Raw genomic sequence first — 21,600 nt, 5'->3', positions numbered from 1 at the left:
TCTAGATGACCATTTTAGAAAACATACTTCCACTTTGAGTTTAACCATAATTTTTGGATATAGTTTCATGTTCATAATAAAAATCATTTTCTCAGAATAACAACTTTTAAATCAAAGTTTATCATAGTTTTTAATTAACTAACCCAAAACAGCCCGCGGTGTTACTACGACGGCGTAAATCCGGTTTTACGGTGTTTTTCGTGTTTCCAGGTTTTAAATCATTAAGTTAGCATATCATATAGATATAGAACATGTGTTTAGTTGATTTTAAAAGTCAAGTTAGAAGGATTAACTTTTTTTTGCGAACAAGTTTAGAATTAACTAAACTATGTTCTAGTGATTACAAGTTTAAACCTTCGAATAAGATAGCTTTATATGTATGAATCGAATGATGTTATGAACATCATTACTACCTTAAGTTCCTTGGATAAACCTACTGGAAAAGAGAAAAATGGATATAGCTTCAACGGATCCTTGGATGGCTCGAAGTTCTTGAAGCAGAATCATGACACGAAAACAAGTTCAAGTAAGATCATCACTTGAAACAAGATTGTTATTGTTATAGAAATTGAACCAAAGTTTGAATATGATTATTACCTTGTATTAGAATGATAACCTACTGTAAGAAACAAAGATTTATTGAGGTTGGATGATCACCTTACAAGATTGGAAGTGAGCTAGCAAACTTGAAAGTATTCTTGATTTTATGTAACTAGAACTTGTAGAATTTATGAAGAACACTTAGAACTTGAAGATAGAACTTGAGAGAGATTAATTAGATGAAGAAAATTGAAGAATGAAAGTATTTGTAGGTGTTTTTGGTCGTTGGTGTATGGATTAGATATAAAGGATATGTAATTTTGTTTTCATGTAAATAAGTCATGAATGATTACTCATATTTTTGTAATTTTATGAGATATTTCATGCTAGTTGCCAAATGATGGTTCCCACATGTGTTAGGTTACTCACATGGTCTGCTAAGAGCTGATCATTGGAGTGTATATACCAATAGTACATACATCTAAAAGCTGTGTATTGTACGAGTACGAATACGAGTGCATACGAGTAGAATTGTTGATGAAACTGAACGAGGATGTAATTGTAAGCATTTTTGTTAAGTAGAAGTATTTTGATAAATGTATTGAAGTCTTTCAAAAGTGTATAAATACATATTAAAACACTACATGTATATACATTTTAACTGAGTCGTTAAGTCATCGTTAGTCATTACATGTAAGTGTTGTTTTGAAACCTTTAGGTTAACGATCTTGTTAAATGTTGTTAACCCAATGTTTATAATATCAAATGAGATTTTAAATTATTATATTATCATGATATTATCATGTATGAATATCTCTTAATATGATATATATACATTAAATGTCTTTACAGTGATAATCGTTACATATATGTCTCGTTTAAAAATTATTAAGTTAGTAGTCTTGTTTTTACATATGTAGTTCATTGTTAATATACTTAATGATATGTTTACTTATCATAGTATCATGTTAACTATATATATATCCATATATATGTCATCATATAGTTTTTACAAATTTTAACGTTCGTGAATCACCGGTCAACTTGGGTGGTCAATTGTCTATATGAAACATATTTCAATTAATCAAGTCTTAACAAGTTTGATTGCTTAACATGTTGGAAACATTTAATCATGTAAATATCAATCTCAATTAATATATATAAACATGGAAAAGTTTGGGTCACTACAGATGGTACCCAGAACTTAAGTCAATCTTCGAATAAACTGACGAGCCTTGTAGTTGATCAAATAAGTCGTCGATTCTCGGTAGTGGGTAACGGTTCTTGATGGTAAGTTTGTTCAACTCTCGGCAGTCGATACACAACCTGAATGTACGATTCTTCTTTTTGACAAATAAACAGGAGCTCCCCATGGTGATGTGCTTGATCGAATGAAATCACGGTCTAAAAGTTCTTGTAATTGGCTTTGGAGTTCCTTCATTTCGCTGGGTACGAGTCTGTATGGAGCAAGAGCTATTGGTGCAGCTCCCGGTACAAGATCTATTTAAAATTCAACGGATCGGTGTGGAGGTAGTCCCGGTAATTCTTTCGGAAATACATCGGGAAATTTTTTTTTACGAGAACATCATTGATGCTCTTTTCTTCAGTTTGTACTTTCTCGACGTGTGCTAGAACAGCATAGCAACCCTTTCTTATTAGCTTTTGCACCTTCAAATTACTAATAAGATGTAGCTTCGCGTTGCTCTTTTCTCCGTACACCATTAAGGGTTTTCCTTCTTCTCGTACAATGCCAATTGCATTTTTGTAACATACGATCTCTGCCCTCTGCTTTTTCAACCAGTCCATGCCAATTATCACATCAAAACTCCCTAACTCTACTGGTATCAAGTCAATCTTAAACGTTTCACTAACCAGTTTAATTTCTCGATTCCGACATATTTTATCTGCTGAAATTAATTTACCGTTTGCTAATTCGAGTAAAAATTTATTATTCATTGGCATCAATGGACCACTTAATTTAGCACAAAAATCTCTTCTCATATAGCTTCTATCCGCACCCGAATCAAATAAAACATAAGCAGATTTTTCATCGATAAGAAACGTAAACGTAACAAGCTCCGGGTCTTCCTGCGCTTCTTCTGTATTAATGTTAAAAACTCTTTCACGGCTTTGTCCATTATTGTTTCCCTGGTTTGGGCACGTAGTTTTGTAGTGGCCCTTCTTCCCGCATCCATAACAAATAATGTGGGTATTACTTGTTCCTTTACCCGCTGGTCCATAAACTTCGCACTTCATTGCATCATGACCCTTTCTATTACATTTGATGCATGATGCCGAATAAAAAATAGTTGGATGGTCACCTTCACACCTTAGGCACGAAATTTTCTGATTTTGATTGCCAGTATTATTATTTAGATTGTTGTTGTTGCGGTTGGTATTGTTGTTGGGACGATTGTTGTAGTTGTTGTTGTTGGGATGGTTTTTGTTGCGTTTGTTGTTTCGGAAAATGGTGCGATTATGGTTGTGATGATGGTGTTGATTGTTGAGGCGATAGTTACTGTTTTTGTGTTGGTGAATCTTGTCACCGTTTTCTTCCCACTTTCTCTTGATTTGTTTCGTGTTGGCCTCTTCGGCTGCCTGTTCTTTAATCCTTCCCTCAATCTGATTTATGAGTTTGTGAGCCATTCAACTTGCCTTTTGTATGGAGGCGGGCTCGTGTGAACTCACATCTTCTTGAATCCTTTCTGGTAACCCTTTTACAAATGCGTCAATCTTCTCCTCTTCATCTTCGAACGCTCTTGGACACAATAGGCACAACTCTGTGAATCGTTGTTCGTACGTGGTGATGTCGAAACCTTGCGTTCGTAATCCTCTAAACTCTATCTTGAGCTTATTGACCTCGTTTCTGGGACGGTACTGCTCGTTCATCATGTGCTTGAATGCTGACCACGGTAGTGCGTAAGCAGCATCTTGTCCCACCTGCTCGAGATAGGTGTTCCACCATGTTAATGCAGTACCTGTGAAGGTATGCGTAGCGTACTTTACTTTGTCTTCTTCAGTACATTTACTTATGGCAAACACTGATTCAACCTTTTCGGTCCACCGTTTTAATCCGATTGGACCCTCGGTTCCATCGAATTCTAAAGGTTTACAGGCAGTGAATTCTTTGTAGGATCATCCTACACGATCTCTTGTGGAATTAGTTCCACTGCTAGAACTAGAGTTATTGTTTTTATTTTGCATTACGGCCTGCACTCCGGCTATGTTCGCTGTAAGGAAAACACGGAAGTCTTCCTCACTCATGTTCAAGTTCTAACGAGTCGTCGGTGCCATTTCCTTCAAAAATAGCCAAAAGAATTGAGTTAATCATATAGAATTTAAGAGTAGTCAATAGTATTTCGTAGCATAATATGAACTTATTTATAAAACTTTTTCTTCATATTAGCGTTTTATAGTTTTAATTCGGGTAGTACCTACCCGTTAAGTTCATACTTAGTAGCTACTATACAATTCAACTACTACGATTCTATATAAAAAACTAAATACAAATAATATTTCGCGTTCAAACTTTTATACAATATTTTACAAACTTACAATACAGTTATTTTACATATAGCATGAAATATAGCACACAATAACTTTGATACAAGGCAGTTGTGAAGTCAATTCTAGTTAAGCGCAAGTCGTTCAGCAAAGGTAATAAAGACACGTAATTCGTAGGTCCAAAAACAAGTCATGCATTAGGGTTTTACTAGTATTATTTCCCATCCTTGATCTTGTGGAAAATAACCGTTGTGGTCATTGGCAAGACAGCATGTTTTAACATCGTTAAATGGACGAGGGTTACGTAATGCCCAACAGCCCCGTAACAATCTAAAAACCTTGTCTCTCACTCCAACTACTGAATCCGTCACTTGTGGGAATGTATTGTTTAACAGTTGCAATCCGATGTTCTTTTTCTATATTTTGGTGAGAAGCGAACATCACTAACCCTTAAGTATAACATGCTTCTTTAAGTTGCATGTTGGAAGCTCTTTCTAAAGAACAAAGTCCTATGTTGGGATATGTGGAGTCAAAATAGGCTCTCAACCCGTAGCTTAAAATTGCATTTGGGTTCCCCGCACTTAATGCCTTAAAGAAAACATGACATAACTTAAGATCTCCCTAATGTGATATACCCCATCTCTCAAAGGAAAGCCTTTTATAAACTAAGGCATGCCTTGAACGTTTTTCAAATGTTCGACACACTAATTTCGCCATAAATAATTGTGCCGATGAATTCTGACCAACTCTGGACAAGATTTCATCAATCATATCCCCTGGTAGGTCTTCTAAAATACTCAGTTGTCTATCCTTAACATCCATTTTGTATTTTTATACTGTAAAAATAGACGAGGATTAGATTCGTAAAAGATAATTAACAAATAATACAGGCAATTTTTACATATAACATAAAGATACAAGAACACTACAATACATATATTACACATCATGGTTAATACTCTTCATTCCGACTCACTTGTTTCTTCCTCTTCGGACTTCGTTCGTTTCGCTAATTTCCTAGGGATATATGGTGCTCCCCTAATACGAGCCGTTGTTTTCACAAATGGTTTAGAAAAACCTGGTGGCTTAGATGTCCCCGGGTTATAGTTAAAACTTAAGAAATACGGGTGTTTATGGTACACCCCATCAGGGTATTTCATGTTAACGTAGAGTTCATCGGGGTTGGAATTAGGTTTTTCTATTTTGATGCATTTTCCCTTATTATTTTCTTTTGCTTTTTCAAATTGGGTGGAGGTAATTTCTATAACATCATCGGAATCCTCATCGGGATCCGATTCATCAGAAAATTGGTAATTTTCCCAATATTTTGTTTCCTCGGCGGAAACACCATTGACCATTTTTAACTTTGGTCCATTGGTTGAGAATTTTCTTTTATTTATCTGTTTTTCTGTGGTTCCTAATATTTCCTCCTTTGGAGCCTCTTCTTCCGGTTCCTCTTCTTTCGGTTCCTCTTCTTCCGGTTCCTCTTCTTCCGGTTCCTCTTCGGGAATTTGTGAATATTCCAAAAATATATTCGACTCTTCATTATTATTAGATGAGTCGATGGGATTTGTACTAGAGGTAGACATCTATCACACAATATCAAACACGTTAAGAGATTAATATATCACATAATATTTACATGTTAACAATATATATAGTTTCCAACAAAAAGTGTTAAGCAATTGTTTTTAAAGAAAACATGGTCGAAGTCCAGACTCACTAATGCCTCCTAATAAACTCGGTTAGACACACACAAATGCAATTTTCGATTCTTTAAGACCAACGCTCGGATACCAACTGAAATGTCCCGTTCATATCGATTATAAACGTTTCATATTAATTGATTTCATTGTGAGGTTTTAACCTCTATATGAGACGTTTTTCAAAGACTGCATTCGTTTTTAAAACAAACCATAACCTTTATTTTATCGATAAAGGTTTAGAACATTACGAAGATTATCAAATAATGATAATCTAAAATATTGCGTTTTCACACGACCATTACATAATGGTTTACAATAATATTACACAATAATTTAAGTCTTCGAATGCAGTTTTTAAACAATATTATACAAGCATGCTGACTCCGATTCTTGTCTTTAAATTATCATGCAACAGCAGAAGCTCTTAATAATCACCTGAGAATAAACATGCTTAAAACGTCAACAAAAATATTGGTGAGTTATAGGTTTAACCTATATATTATCAAATCATAATAATAGACCACAAGATTTCATTTTTTCCATAAATATACATCTCATATCAGGCATTTCGCAAACTGCATAGAGATAAAATTCATTCATATGTTGAACACCTGGTAACCGACCTTACAGGATGCATATAGAATATCCCCATCATTCCGGGACTCTCGTCGGATATGATAAATCGAAGTACTAAAGCATCCGTAACTCGGATGAGGCTTGTTGGGCCAAATAGATCTATCTTTAGGATTCGCGTCAATTAGGGGCCATTTCCCCAATTCTTAGGCTACCAAGCTAAAAAAGGGCATATTCGGTTCGATAATCCAACATAGAAAGTAGTTTCAATTACTTGTGTCTATTTTGTAAAACATTTATAAACTGCATGTATTTTCATTCCAAAAATAATAGATTTTAAAAGTGGGACTATAACTCACTTTCACATATTTTTACTTTGCCGGAAATAAGACTTGGCCACTGGTCGATTCAAGAACCTATAACAAATATATACATATATATCAAACCATGATTGAAATATATTCACAATATTTTTATTACATTTTAATGATTTAAGTTTGTTAAGTTAGCAGTCCATCGTTAGTAATCTACAACTAATTGTCCATAGCTAATAGTACAGAAATAAATCAATATATATTATCTCGAATCAATCCATGACCCAGTGTATACAAGTCTCAGGCTAGATCACAACTCAAAGTATATATATTTTGAAATCAACCTCAAGCCTGTATAGCGAACTCTAGCATTAAAGCATATAGAGTGTCTATGGTTGTTCCAAATAATATATATATATATATATATATATATATATGACGTCGATATGTTATGTCAAAACATTGTATACGTGTCTATGGTCTATCAAGATTACATAATATGTTAGAGTACATGTATAATACAATATAAGTTAATTAATTTATGGTTAGAATAGATTTGTTACAAATTTCACGTAGCTACAACAAGCAAAAATATCCAATTTTGTTTTACCCATAACTTTTTCGCTTTAAATCCGTTTTGAGCGATTCAAGTTGCTATAGTTTCATAATGAGCTGAAATTTATGAAACTAAACAGAAAAATTATAAGTTTATAGTTGGAAATACAGGTTACAAGTCATTTTTGTAAGAGGTAGTCACTTAAGTCGAAAGAACGACGTCTTGATGACCATTTTGAAAAACATACTTTCACTTTGAGTTTAGCCATGATTTTTGGATATAGTTTCATGTTCATAATAAAAATTATTTTTCTAGAAGGACAACTTTTAATTCAAAGTTTATCAAAGTTTTTTATTATCTAACCCAAAACAGCCCCCGGTTTCACTACAACGGCGTATGTCCAGTTTTACGGTGTTTTTCGTGTTTCCAGGTTTTAAATCATTAAGTTAGCATATCATAAAGATATATAACATGTGTTTAGTTGATTTTAAAAGTTAATTTAGAAGGATTAACTTTGTTTGCGAACAAGTTTAGAATTAACTAAACTATGTTCTAGTGATTACATGTTCAAATCTTCGAATAAGATAGTTATATATGTATGAATCGAATGATGTTATGAACATTATTACTACCTCAAATATAGTAGGTAAACCTACTGGAAATTACAAAAATAATCTTGAGCTTGAATGGATCTTTGATGGCTTGGAAGTTCATGAAGCAGAATCATGACACGAAAACAATTTCAAGTAAGATTATTACTCGAATTAAGATAGTTTATAGTTATAGAAATCGAATCAAAGTTTGAATATGAGTATTACCTTGATTTAGAAAGATAACCTACTGTAAATAACAAAGATTTCTTGAGATTGGATGATCACTTGAAATGGATTTGCAAGATTGGAAGTAAACTAGCAAACTTGAAAGGATTTTCGAAGTGTTCTTGAAGTGTTCTTCCTATGATGATTATAGCTTGATTCTTAAAGTAATTTTTGATGAAGATGATGATTAGTTTACTGGAAATTTTGTTCTTGAGAGTGTGTGTGCGTGTTTAGAGAGAATTAGAAAGGGAATTGGAAGTGAAATAGAGTGGGTGGTGAGTGGTGAAGGGTGAGTGGGGTTAAAAGGAGTTCTTGTTTTTGTTTCCTTGCTCGTAAGTCATGCTAGTTGTCTAATTGTTGGTTCCACATGTTTGTTGACTATCTAGGGCTGCTAAGAGCTGAATTATTATGTGTATATACTAATAGTATATACGACTAGGAGCTGGGTATTGTACGAGTACGAATACGGTTGCATACGAGTAGAATTGTTGATGAAAATGAATGAGAATGCAATTGTAAGCATTTTTGTTAAGTAGAAGTACTTTGATATGAGTCTTAAAGTCTTTCATAAGTGTACTAATACTTCTTAATATACTACATGTATATACATTTTAACTGAGTCGTTAAGTCATCGTTAGTCGTTACATGTAAGTGTTGTTTTGAAACCTTTAAGTTAACGATCTCTTTTAATGTTGTTAACCCATTGTTATTATATCTAATGAGATGTTAAATTATTACATTATCATGATATTATGATTTATGAATATATCTTAATATGATATATATACATTAAAAATGTCGTTACAACGATAATCGTTACATATATGCCTCGTTTCGAAATTCTTAAGTTAGTAGTCTTGTTTTACATATGTAGTTCATTGTTAACATACATAATGATATATATAATTATCATTTCATCGTGTTAAACATATATATATATATATATATATATCACTATCTTAATATGGTTCATATGTATTTAGTAAGACGTTGTTATAACGAAAATCGTTATATATATCGTTTTGAGTTTCTTAATTCAATTGTCTCATTTTTATTTATACAACTCATTGTTAATATACTTAGTGAGATATTTACTTATCAAAATCTCATGTTAACTATATATATATATATATATATATATATATATATATATATATATATATATATATATATATATATATCATGTAGTTTTTACAAGCTTTTAACGTTCGTGAATCGTCGGTCAACTTGGGTGGTCAATTGTCTACATGAAACTCATTTCAAATAATCAAGTCTTAACAAGTTTGATTGCTTAACATGTTCGAAACATTTAATCATGCAAATAAAGTTTTCAATTAATATATAAACATGGAAAAGTTCGGGTCACTGCATCCAGGTGTTGTGATAACTGTCTGAGCTGCGTTTCTAGGCTTTTGAGAAGAGCCAGTTGATTTATCCTTAGGATCTCTGTCTGGTCTTGTCTAGATGCAGTTCTCTGATTAAGCTGTTGTTCTCCTTGAATGAACTGTGTCAACTGATCATCAGTTCCGAGAGTGGGGTTGGTTACTTTTGTAATCTGGGTAGTTGGGGAATTTTCCTCAGCTGGTGGGCCAGTGAGTGGAAGTGGTTGATCGTAGGTCAATTGAGATTGTTGGGGTGGATAAGGTGGGTAACGATAGCAAAAAGGTTGGTTGCTTCTTTGGAATTGGTTAACCCTTGGTTGTTGATTGAAGCTGGGATTTGGTTGGCGAGCTGGATATTGAACGTAACAGACTGAACCGTCAGGGTTCTCGTACTCAACTTGATATTCTTTAGTGGGTTGCAGGTTGGTACCGTTAACACAGGCCTGGACCTGGTAACTTGCTGCGGCTGCGTCTTTAATTCTCTGAGTTGTTTGGCAAGAGATTCCATCTTGTCTGTGAGAGATTTGATGGCCTCCGTTTGATTGTTAAGCGCAGAGAGTGGTGCAGATGATGAAGTTGTTTCACCACTGTTCCAGTCATGATGATGCATTGTTATGTTCTCAAGCAATTCCCATGCTTCGTCTGCGGTTTGGTTCATCAGATTTCCTTGAGCGGCGGCATCGATCGTCGTCCTATGATTTACCGTAAGACCATTGTAGAATGTGCAGATTTGGGTTGATCGTTCTAACTGTTGATTAGGGCATTTCTTCAGCAGGGTCTTGAATCGCTCCCATGCAGTGTAAAGAGATTCAACATAACTTTGTTTGAAGTTAATGATGTCATTCTTTAGCTTGGTTTGTTTAGAAGGAGGGAAATATTTGGTTAGGAATTTAGTAGCCATCACCGTCCACGACGTGATGTAATCTTTTTCCAGTCCTTTGAACCATGTTTGTGCATGATGAGTGAGAGAATAGGGGAACAAGTATAGCCGGACTATATCTTGTCCTATCCATGGCTGCCTGTAGGAATTCGAAAGAGATATGAATTTATCGAGGTGAGAATTAGGATCGTCATTCGGTAATCCATGGAATTGATAGCCATTCTGAATGAGTTAAATGATGTGATGTTTTAGCTCGAACGAGTGTCCTTGAATCTCTGGAAATCTGATCGGTCCTCCTCGATGTAGTGACCTGAACTTTTCCATGTTTATATATATTAAATTAAATTGATATTTACATAATTAAGTGTTTTCAACATGTTAAGCAATCAAACTTGTTAAGACTTGATTAATTGAAATAGGTTTTATATAGACAATTGACCACCCAAGTTGACCGGCGATTCACGAACGTTAAAACTTGTAAAAACTATATGATGACATACAGATGGATAACTATATATATATATATATATATATATATATATATATATATATATATATATATATATATATATATATATATATATATATATATAGTTATCATGATATTATGATAAGTATGTACCTCATTAAGTATTTTAATAATGAGTTATATACATAAAAATGAGACTATTGAATTAAGAAACTTGAAAACAGTATATATAACGATTATCGTTATAACAACGTCTTACTAATTACATATGAATCATTTTAAGATATTGATACACTATATATAATCATATTAAATGATAAGTAAACATATTATTAAGTATAATAATAATGAACTACATATGTAAAAACAAGACTACTAACTTAAGGATTTCGAAACGAGACATATATGTGACGATTATCGTTGTAACAACATTTAACTGTATATATATCATATTAAGATATATAAATACATCATTATATCATGATAATGTAATTATTTAACATCTCATTAGATATAATAAACAATGTGTTAACAACATTTAACAAGATCGTTAACTTAAGGTTTCAAAACAACATTTACATGTAACGACTAACGATGACTTAACGACTCAGTTAAAATGTATATACATGTAGTGTTTTAATATGTATTCATACACTTTTTAAAGACTTAAAGGCACTTATCCAAGTACTTCTACTTAACAAAAAAACTTACGATTATATCCTCATTCATTTTCATCAACAATTCTACTCGTATGCACTCGTATTTGTACTTGTACAATACACAGCTTCTAAATGTATTTACTATTGGTATATACACTCCAATGATCATCTCTTAGCAGCCCATGTGAGTCACCTAACTATGTGGGAACCATCATTTAACATCTAGCATGTCTTATGAGCAAGGAAACAAAAACAAGAACTCCTTTTAACCCCACTCACCTTCACCACTCACCACCTACTCCATTTCACTTCCAATTTTCTTCCCAATTCTCTCTAAAAACACACACACTCTTCCATGAACGTCTAAGTTACTATTTTTCCAGCAAAAATCATCAAATACAATCTTTGGTTATTACCTATAATCATCATAAAAACAATTACTCAAGAACACATCAAGAATACTTTCAAGTTTACAAGTTTACTTCCAAGTTTCCTAATCCATTCCAAGCAATCATCGAAGATCAAGAAACCTTTGTTATTTACAGTAGGTTATCTTTCTAAATCAAAGTAATATTCATATTCAAGCTTTGATTCAATTTCTATAACTATAACTATCTTAATTCGAGTAATAATCTTACTTGAACTTGTTTTTGTGTCATGATTCTATTTCAAGAACTATCAAGCCATCAAAGATCCTTTGAAGCTCAAGTTATTTTTTCATCATTTCCAGTAGGTTTACCTACTAAACTTGAGGTAGTAATGATATTCATAACATCATTCGATTCATATATGTATAACTATCTTATTTGAAGATTTGAACATGTAATCACTAGAACATAGTTTAGTTAATTATAAACTTGTTCACAAACAAAAGTTAATCCTTCTAATTTGACTTTTAAAATCAACTAAACACATGTTCTATATTTATATGATGTGCTTACTTAATGATTTAAAACCTGAAAACACGAAAAACACCGTAAAACTGGATATACGCCGTCGTAGTAACACTGCGGGCTGTTTTGGGTTAGTTAATTAAAAACTATGATAAAATTTGATTTAAAAGTTGTTCTTCTAGGAAAATGATTTTTCTTATGAACATGAAACTATATACAAAAATCATGGTTAAACTCAATGTGGAAGTATGTTTTCCAAAATGGTCATCTAGACGTCGTTCTTTCGACTGAAATGACTACCTTTACAAAAACGACTTGTAACATGTATTTCCGACTATAAACTTATACTTTTTATGTTTAGATTCATAAACTTAATTTCAATATGAAACCATAGCAACTTGAATCACTCAAAACGGATTTAAAACGAAGAAGTTATGGGTAAAACAAGATTGAATATTTTTGCTTGTTGTAACTACGTGAAAATTGGTAACAAATCTATATTAATCATATCCTATCTAACTCATATTGTATTATACATGTATTCTAATATATTATGTAATCTTGGGATACCATAGACACATATGCAAATGTTTTGACATATCATATCGACCCATGTATATATATTATTTGGAACAACCATAGACACTCTATATGCAGTAATGTTGGAGTTAGCTATACAGGGTTGAGGTTGATTCCAAAAATATATATACTTTGAGTTGTGATCTAGCCTGAGACGTGTATACACTGGGTCATGGATTGATTCAAGATAATATATATCGATTTATTTCTGTACATCTAACTGTGGACAACTAGTTGTAGGTTACTAACGAGGACAACTGACTTAATAAACTTAAAACAGTAAAACGTATTAAAAATGTTGTAAATATATTTTGAACATACTTTGATATATATGTACATATTTGTTATAGGTTCGTGAATCGACCAGTGGCCAAGTCTTACTTCTCGACGAAGTAAAAATCTGTGAAAGTGAGTTATAGTCCCATTTTTAAAATCTAATATTTTTGGGATGAGAATACATGCAGCTTTCTAAATGTTTTACAAAATAGACACAAGTACGCGAAACTACATTCTATGGTTGGATTATTAAACCGAATATTTCCCCTTCAATTCTGGTAGCCTAAGAATTAGGGAAATGACCCCTAATTGACGCGAATCCTAAAGATAGATCTATGGGCCTAACAAACCCCATTATGGAATTTGGAATGGTTTAATACTTCGATTTATATGGTGATTGCGATTGCCAATTTATGACATACTTGCGAGTATGCGGGGAATATTCTATATGCATTATGTTAATGTCGGTTACCAGGTGTTCATCATAGAATGATTTTTATACACTTGCGAGTGTAAGATTATTGAATAAATGAAATCTTGTAGTCTATTATATTAATTTTATAATATATAGGTTAAACCTATAACTCACCAACATTTTTGTTGACGTTTAAAGCATGTTTATTCTCAGGTGATTATTAAGAGCTTCTGCTATTGCATGCTAATTTATGGACAAGACTTGGTGTCAGCATGCTTGTATAATATTGTTTAAAACTGCATTCGAAATTTACTTTGTTGTAACATATTAATATTGTAAACCAATATGTATTGGTAGTGTGTAAGTGTGATATTTTTAGATTATCATTTCTGATAATCTAGGTGGTGTCCTTTTAACCTTGTCGATAAAATAAAGGTTATGGTTTGTTTTAAAAACGAATGCAGTCTTTTAAAAACGTCTCATATAGAGGCCAAAACCTCGCAACGAAATCAATTAATATGGAACGTTTATAATCAATATGAACGGAACATTTCACTCGACCTTCAATCGAGGGTTTAGTGTTTTCTGCTAAAGTAATGCGTAACGCTATTTGTTTTCTGATTCTTGCTTCCTTGCGTGCTTTAGAGATTATGGCGTCTGGATTAGGTACGAATAACAACGGCCCTGGTCTAGATCGGGTTTGGGTCATACACAGGGTATGCCTCTTTTTTGTTGTTTTAAATTTTTAAACAGAAAAATTAGGTTCCTAATTTAGTCTAAGCTAATGATTAATCTAAAGTAATCTAAGGTAGTCTAAGGCAATCTTATTGATAATGCTAAAAACGAACATATATTTCATAGCATTATTCCTCAAGAAAGACAAGCTTTTAGTTGCAATTGTTCTATTTACAAGTGATATTCGTTTAAATGATAAATGGTGAAGACAAAAGACAGATTCGACGAATTGAAGACGCAAACGACCAAAAAGCTCAAAAGTACAAAGTACGATCAAAGAGGTTCAAATTATTGATGAGAAACGTCTCAAACTTACAAGAGTACAAGACGCGAAACGCAAAGTACAAGATATTAAATTATACGCAAGGACGTTCGAAAATCCGGAACCGGGACTAGAGTCAACTCTCAACGCTCGACGCAACGGACTAAAAATTACAAGTCAACTATGCAAATAAATATAATATAATATTTAAATAATTCTTATAATTATTTATATATTATATATTATATTATTAAAAATCGTCGGCAGAAAAAACAAAGGCATGTGAGCCTCTCCAGCTGGCCATGCGATCGCATGGCCTTGAAAGGTAAAGCTCATGCGATCGCATGAGCCACTTTTCCAGCCCACATGCCTATAAAATTCGCAGCTTGGTGAACATCAAAACACATCTTTTTCCTTCTTCATCATACGTAAATTATATATATATATATATATTTATATTTTAATTTTAATTTCTAATAATAAGGGTATCTTAGCGAATGTTGTAAGGGTGTAAGTTGAAATTCTGTCCGTGTAACGCTACACTATTTTTAATCATTGTAAGTTATGTTCAACATTTTTAATTTAATGTCTCGTAGCTAAGTTATTATTATGCTTATTTAAAACGAAGTTATCATGATGTTGGGCTAATTACTAAAATTGGGTAATTGGACTTTGTACCATAATTGGGGTTTGGACAAAAGAACGACACTTGTGGAAATTAGACTATGGGCTATTAATGGGCTTTATATTTGTTTAACTAAATGATAGTTTGTTAATTTTAATATAAAGATTTACTATTAGACGTCCCTATAAATAACCATATACACTCGATCGGATACGATGGGCGGGGTATTTATATGTACGAATAATCGTTCATTTAACCGGACACGGGAATGGATTAATAGTCACTAGAATTATTAAAACAGGGGTGAAATTATGTACAAGGACACTTGGCATAATTGTTAACAAAGTATTAAAACCTTGGGTTACACGCAGTCGATAACCTGGTGTAATTATTAAACAAAGTATTAAAATCTTGTTACAGTTTAAGTCCCCAATTAGTTGGAATATTTAACTTCGGGTATAAGGATAATTTGACGAGGACACTCGCACTTTATATTTATGACTGATGGACTGTTATGGACAAAAACCAGACGGACATATTAAATAATCCAGGACAAAGGACAATTAACCCATGGGCATAAAACTAAAATCAACACGTCAAACATCATGATTACGGAAGTTTAAATAAGCATAATTCTTTTATTTCATATTTAATTTCCTTTATTTTATATTTAATTGCACTTCTAATTATCGCACTTTTATTGTTATTGTATTTAATTGCACTTTTAATTATCGTACTTTTTAATTATCACAATTTTATTGCACTTTTATTTATCGCAATTTCATTATTGTTATTTACTTTACGCTTTAAATTAAGTCTTTTATTTATTTAATATTTTACATTTTGTTTTAACTGCGACTTAAAGTTTTAAAATCGACAAACCGGTCATTAAACGGTAAAAACCCCCTTTATAATAATAATATTACTTATATATATATATATTTGTATTTTTATAAAATAAAACTAATATAGCGTTAAGCTTTGATTAAAAGATTCCCTGTGGAACGAACCGGACTTACTAAAAACTACACTACTGTACGATTAGGTACACTGCCTATAAGTGTTGTAGCAAGGTTTAAGTATATCCATTCTCTAAATAAATAAATATCTTGTGTAAAATTGTATCGTATTTAATAGTATTTCCTTGTAAAAATATAAGCTATTTCATATACACCTCGCATAACATCACTTATTCTAAAGTAGTCTAAGGTATTCTAAGCTAAGGTATTCTAATTATCCTAATTATAGATATGTTTTTGGTTCATGTTACTGATTCCCTGGTATTTTGATAACAGAGCTTCGCAAGAACTATTCAACAAACCAAGTGGCTAGGCCGACTATGGAGAGGCAAGATCCTTTTGGTTTCAATATAATTGGAGACTGTTCGGAAAATCCAACAAACAAGTCCGTGTATAATTTTCTTTCTTAGACACCACTTAAATGTTTGTGAATGAGTTTGATAGAGATCAGTATTGTCTGATACCAGATCCCAAGCAGCGGCACCAAAAACTTGTCTCCCTCTTGATATGACCGAAATGGACGGTTTTGTTTTGCGCGATGTCGTCAGGTCGAGGTGCGTCAGAGCCAGCCACCAAGAGGGAGGTACTTGTTTTAAATTTATATTTAGCGGGGCCTAAATCGTACTACTCCTTATTATGAGTAAGAGAAGTATGACCTAGAGTCATATTTTTGAGATATCAGTAGAATCGAACCTATATCTAAAGCTTAAGATAATTCTAAGGTGCAGGAGTAGTGGGTGATTACCTAATTTTGGATTTTCTATATTAAAGTAAAGTAAAGTAAATGCGAAAAAAATTTGTAATTCAAATAAGGCTAAAACAAGTGCATGTTATGATTTCATTAGTTACTTTGCCGATATTAAGGAATGCTGGCTCATGGATAGGTAATGACCTTGTATTTACTAAACTAGTCCTAAATGCCCCTGTCATAAGACATGTCACTGGGTAATGCGATAGGCTTGAAGATTCTGAATAGACAGCAACGTCCCTTACCCACGACATCCGTGCAGTCTGACTACAGGCATACACGTTCAGAAGGCTCATCCAATTGAGTGACTCGGTTGGGTGACGTATTAACATTCCTAAATGGTCTAAACTTTCTTAAGTATAATAGAATACATGGTTTCCCATATCCGAGAGACATCATGGGTCTCGATGCTTTCGTTAATGATTGGTTTAGAAGATAGTTATGCCCTTAAAAGTGTTCAACCATAAAGAACATCCTAGACAAGTTGAGCTGACTTCCAGGAATACGTTCGGTTATCCTAACGGTCCAATCCTTTATGCGTTTAAACAAACAGTTCCTTAATTAACTAAGAATCCCTCAAGCGGGGTGCAATGCTTGAGACCATTTTATGGTGAAGTGTACTAGACAACACTAACCAAGTTTCATGGCCTTACTTAGCAGAGGTACAGCTTACAACAATCGTTGTGCTTCAGCTTGCACGTACGAAGTTTATATGCTTAGTGACTACACTAGCATGGTCTAGGACCGACAATGTACTAGGGGTCTAGTAAGATGTTTCACTACGAAAGAGTACTAGGTCGGAATCCAAGGCTCAGTGGACTTACTACAACCGGTGTGCCTCAATCAAACTCACATTGTATCTGATACACTTCGCTTACCAAGGGGTGACAAATATAGTGTACTATGAATCGGGGTTCACGACTTCCCAATAACAGAGCCAATAACTACGTTCTATTAGTTGGAAAAGTGATTGAGTTCAAAGCATAATCGGAAAATCATTTTGACAACATACACAAGCAATAATATAATTTTGGCATTATAACTGATTACGTCATAACATACACTAAAGACAACTACTCGCTAATCATGGCAACGATATCACAGAGCATAATAATGAAAGACATTATATAAAGACAAGGGATATAATTACCAGTAGATTAAACGAGTTCTGAATACAAAAGTGACAACTTCAAGACTCTTGACCGCTCCTAATACAATCTTCGGCGTTCTTCTCCGAATACTAGGTTTCCAGCACGGAGTCGAAGACCTTGAAAGTATGACTAATATTGTACAAGAGAGAGAAAGAAGTGAAATGAAGTGTGTGTTGAAAATGAATGACAAATGCCCTTTAAATAGACTTGATTTTTGCCTGCAAACGACTGGCAGGCCGTTTGGCAGCCCGTTTGGCCAGCCCGTTTGCTGAGGCAGCCCGTTTGCTGAGGACGTTTGATCTGGGCGTTTGGCAGGCCGTTTGCCTAACTGGCAGGCCGTTTGGCAACCCGTTTGGCAAGCTGTTTGGCTTGCTGATTCCCTGGATCGTAATTTGATTTCTTGTCTTTCACCGTTTTCGCTCTAGAATCTTCGTTTTAGCTCCGATTCTCTTAATTCTTTTTGCATCGTCTTCGTAATTACTTGTTCTTCAATTCTAACTGACGAAATGGGTATTTTGCCGATAAAGTTCGAATCTTTCTTGTTTTTGGGCCTGAATACCTGGTTGAAGTAGCTAAGTTCATATAAGTGGATAAGTCCTGATTACAACCTAGGTTGGCCAATCCTTAAGATGCTAGCATACAAATCTATCGGGGACACAAATTCGGTATAACAATAGTAATCGTACTAATTTAACATAACTACGCTAACTCAAACTTTTATAATGGCAACATACAAATTAATTAAGCTAACATGGTAATATCAAAGCGCATCTTTAAATATAAATGATAGCAATATATGTTTAATTAACAAGACAAACATTTCGGATGAAAACCTGAAAAGGCCAAAGAAATCTGCCCGAGATCGCAGTGACTCGCCGAAATATCCTCCAAAAAATAAAAGCTAAGCTAGCTACTACTAAAAACTAACTAATAATATTTAAATCTAGACTGAAGTAGAAAATTGAGTGTGTGTAAAAATGAGCCCAAAAGTCCCCTTTTATAGGAAAAATTTGGCCGGGGAACGACTGTCACAACCCGAACTTTTCCGAACAGGTTTTTTAATCTAAATTTCATGACCTAGAATTTTCAACTTGACTAGTAATTTTAATGAATTAGATCTTGGTTTGTTTTTAGGATTTGTAAGACTCTGAGGTTACAATTAAGTCTTGTTTAATTAAGAGTTGTCTTGAACATTTACACAATATCTTGAAACCCTAACTTATCACCATAAACCATAGATTTTTTAATTTATACCTTTATATATAATAACTTAATGAGTAAACTTATTAATCAAGTATTTAGATTAAAGACTCGTAACTAATTAACTTGGACATTAGATCATGAGTTAAGACTTTTTCTACACTTAATCATTTTCACAACTAGTCTTACTTAGCCATTTCTTTCACTTAACTAACCTTAACCTATGTTGATTAGAACCTAATCTTAGCTTACATCCTAAACCTTAAACATACAAATAAACACCTTAGATTATACATTAGGTAAACTACACAAGTACATGTAAGAACCAAAAATTCACAAGAACTCTTCCACCATCAACACCAAAATCATCCATCATCATCATCATCATCATCCATATCAACATCATACATCATCTAATACTTAATCCCTAATCTAGATTTCATGCAAAACATCATCATTAGATTATGCATGATCATTTAATGGCCAATTGGTGAGTCATCTCTCTCCTTTGCTCTCCTTATGCCACGCCACCATCACCACCCTCTATATAACCCATCTCTTGATCATTTTTCACCTCCTTAATCACTTTCACTCACTCACACATCAAACTTACAGATCTAAAACTCTCTCTTGTTTTTATCTTCTTGAAGCCTTAAGGTTAAATATCTTCAAGGTATAACAAACTACTTAATTCTATTCATCATTTCTAGTCATCTTCAAGAACATTCATGGTGTAAAAGCTTGATCTAAAGTGTTTAATCACTCAATGATGACTATATAGCTAACCATGATCTTGATGTTAGATTAGTAACCTCAAGTTCTCTACATCTCCTATGTCTTAAAATGAAATTAAACTAAGAACTAAAGTGATTAACTACATAAAACTGTTTTATCTTTAAGTTGTCTAAATTTTCTACTTGAAGTTCATGACTTAAAAACCAACTTATACTTTAGATCTGGGCTTTATAAATTTAATCCATGTTCATATATATGTTTTTGACCCTCTGTAAAGTTTTCGTGATTTTTCTCAAAGAAAAAGGTATGTTTCATTTTTATTTACTCTATGCATGTCTGGATTTAGATGAATCTGACCTTTGTGTCAAAAGTCTTGTATAAGTCAAGATTGACTTGCATTCAATGAACACATCTTAGTTTTCCTGTAAGGTAAAACATAAAGGAATCCAACAAGACTTGAATCACTCAAATCCATTAAGAATTCAAATATAAAAGCTTGATTTACTAAGACCTTTGAAACTGCTTCAGTCAAAATTTAGTCAAATTGACCAACAATAAAAACTATGATCTTATATGAATTAAGACGAATCCTCTTGGAGTTTTGATCAATTTACCTTTAAATGACTCTGTATTAAAGTCTTGAACCATACAAAGAAGCTTTACTATTTTTAACCATACATGGAAGTGCACATGGTAAAACTGTCTAGATTTTTGTACTTGAAAGAGTAACATTTTTATCTAACTTTTGCCTTGAATCCGAGAACAAACTTTACATATTTGAAAAGAGGACATCTATAGCTTTCCAAAGATGCCTATTACACTATAAATGGATATATGGATTGGGAGAAACATATGGGTAACCTTTAGGTAAAATCTGAGATTTTTCAACTACAACGCTAAACAAACCTAAGTAAACCTAAAACCCAAGGACCGATATAGACATGCGAGAACTTACCAAAAACAGATCTTAGACATAATTTCAAACATTATATTAGGTAGTTTCATCTCTGACCTTATAACATTCATTAAGTATCGATCCCGAATCATCGTAAACTGTCTAATCCGTACTTCCGAGTCTTGCACCGTATTAAATCAATGGTGAGTTTCTTGGCCCCTTTTTAATTTTTTTCATTTTTGGGGTGAGAATACATGCTCAATGTTTTTAATATATGCTTTATGTATTATTATAACATGTGTACTACTTTGCTATGTTTTATGATTTTATAAAATTCGTTATAAGTAAAGATTATAGTCTCATTTTTAACCATTTAGTTGTATACAATTTTTGGGATGATAAATTGTTTGTTTAATGATTTTCATTATGGACTCGAGTACATTTAAACATATTCTATGTTAGAGTAACAATAGGTCAATTTAGAAAGCCCGATTCTGATATCGTTAATTGCCGGTTTGGTGAACGCGAATAATATGAATAGATCTATTTGAGAGTGACTCCTCACATCGAGATTAGCCTTCTAGGCTATCAGATGCATAACCTTCGATTATTACACTTAGACCTAGAGTGACGCTTATTTTTGGGTACTTTACATCGTTAACGTTA

This window comes from Rutidosis leptorrhynchoides, chromosome 4, assembly GCF_046630445.1.
Source record: "Rutidosis leptorrhynchoides isolate AG116_Rl617_1_P2 chromosome 4, CSIRO_AGI_Rlap_v1, whole genome shotgun sequence".
Lineage (NCBI taxonomy): Eukaryota > Viridiplantae > Streptophyta > Magnoliopsida > Asterales > Asteraceae > Rutidosis > Rutidosis leptorrhynchoides.
This window is presented reverse-complemented; position numbering follows the sequence as displayed.